General features: G+C 47.7%; 1 non-coding gene across 1 annotated transcript; it reads left to right on the top strand.

The window, feature by feature from the left end:
- Positions 1-1,842: 1,842 nt before the first annotated feature.
- Positions 1,843-1,914, top strand: TRNAE-UUC. Its single transcript has one exon. It is a non-coding gene; the product is annotated as a tRNA-Glu (tRNA).
- Positions 1,915-2,119: the final 205 nt, after the last annotated feature.

Raw genomic sequence — 2,119 nt, 5'->3', positions numbered from 1 at the left:
CGTATGTCCCTGCCACCACATCAGTTACAGGTTCCCAAGGGACTTTTACACCTCTTTGTGTCTGGTAAGAGCTCTGCTTCTTTCAGCTTAGTCCTCTTAAGGATTTACTGATGGATCCAAACACATGAGCTGGACAGGGGTGTTTGCTCTCCCCTGCAGAAGATGTTATACACCGGAAAACCTGACACTGTGTGTGGGTTGACTACGCCAAGTCCCACCAGCAGCTGCCTCGGTGGGGCCAGCTGCCCGGAGCAGAGGTGGGAGGACAATGCCGATGACACTGAGCTGACACCACAATGTGCACCCAGACAGCGACGTGAGCGGTGATGACAGAGCTGTCCCACCTCGCTGTCACTCCCTGCTCCTCTCCCTCTGGGCTGCATGAGCTGCCTGACCCGTCTGGCTTTGCCGTGGCTGATGTTTGTGCCAGACAGTGTAATATTGTTGTAGGTCCTTGCCAACAACTGAGTTTATTTCTTAGCCACAGACAGAACCTGTAATTCCTCAAGCTAATCCTGCAGTCTGATGGGTTTTCTTCTTAGAAGCCTTTACAAATTAATTGAATACCCATTTCTGTGAGAAACCTGGAAGGAAAGTCCCACAGTCAGGACTCCACAGTTAAAGGCAGATGGGGATTTGCAAGGTCACCTTTGCCACTTCTCACCAGTGCAGAGGCTCTTATGGGGGTATTTCTTGCTGACCTTGTTGTATTCTGGGGCAATCATTCAGATGTCTGCCTGAGATCCTGTCAGGGTGTTTTGCATTATAACCTGCCTGAGTTTTCTCAGCTTCATCCCATTATTCCTGTTAACAATCATTAAAAAAATAGCTCCATTTTGTTGTTTATAGATGTCCCCAACTGAAATACCTGCAGGTGGTTACTTCTTACTGTGTCCTTTCAGGGAAATGATACAGATTTTTTTTTTTAAAACTTAAACTTAATCCCTTTTGCCCTCAGGTAACGTTTTGTGCTCTGCCTGCACACTGCCTGCTTACTGATACATACTGATAACAAAAAGTCGCATAAGAAGTGGTTTATTAGTCTTTATCTTTTATTCTTTCTTATACAGTCAAGGGTTTGAGGCTGAACTCAGTGGGAACAGCAGCAAGCTCTACCACGTAACCACAGGGAGAAGTGAAGTTTCTGAACCTGTGGTTGCTGACATTGCTGACATTGCAGTGCCAAATATCCTTGTTTGCATTTGCTGCACCAACTTTGTCAGGCATGCCTGGTTCCTGTCAGCATCCAGGTATTCAGCTTTAGGCAAACTACTTTGAAAGCAGTTCTTTGCTAGTTCTTTAAACATCTTGGGTATCTAGTAAGCAGAAGAACTCAACGAACAGGTTCGTGTGTTTTAATTTGAATGCTGACAGCCTGAACACACTCATCTTCATCCAAGTACCTCTGTGGCCACCTGTTGTACAAGTAGAGAAACTGGGCAATGGCCACAAACATGCTGGACTTTGAGGCTGGACTTCATTTGTTCATCCTCCCATTTCTCGTTTCCTTCTTCAGTTCTGCCAGCCTCCAACCCCATCTTATAACCAAGAGAATTTTAATGACTGATTGAAGAGTGACTCTAAATTTGGTGCAGGCAGTGAGGGCACTGCGGGCAGGATGGACAGTGCGGGCAGGACGGGCAGTGCGGGCAGGATGGGCAGTGCAGGTTGTGTGGGTAGGATGGGCACTGTGGGCAGGACGGGCAGTGCGGGCAGGACGGGCAGTAGAAGCGGTGCGGGCAGGACGGGCAGTGCAGGCAGAAGGCAGGCGGGACCAGCAGGCGGCGCAGGAAGGAGCTGGCGCAGACAGGAGGAGCTGTGACAGACAGCATCACCGTGCGGTCCCACATGGTCTAGCGGTTAGGATTCCTGGTTTTCACCCAGGCGGCCCGGGTTCGACTCCCGGTGTGGGAAAGCCCAACTCACCATTTTTATTTTCTCACGTTTTTGTTGTGAAGGAGAATTATTTGTTTTTCATTTCTTAATTCTGCGAGATCTCTTCTTATTTCTTTCTAATTCTGAGACAACTCATTTTTTTCTAAATGTCCCAAATTCTATTAAGTTGACCAATTCATCCTGGAAAGACTTAAAAACTCTGTGAAAGAGCTTCAGGATCGTT

Source organism: Nestor notabilis, unplaced genomic scaffold, assembly GCF_000696875.1.
Source record: "Nestor notabilis isolate BGI_N333 unplaced genomic scaffold, ASM69687v1 scaffold21741, whole genome shotgun sequence".
In the NCBI taxonomy this organism is placed as follows: domain Eukaryota; kingdom Metazoa; phylum Chordata; class Aves; order Psittaciformes; family Psittacidae; genus Nestor; species Nestor notabilis.
Note: the sequence above shows the minus strand (reverse complement) of the source record. Positions and strands in the feature narration are given on the sequence as shown.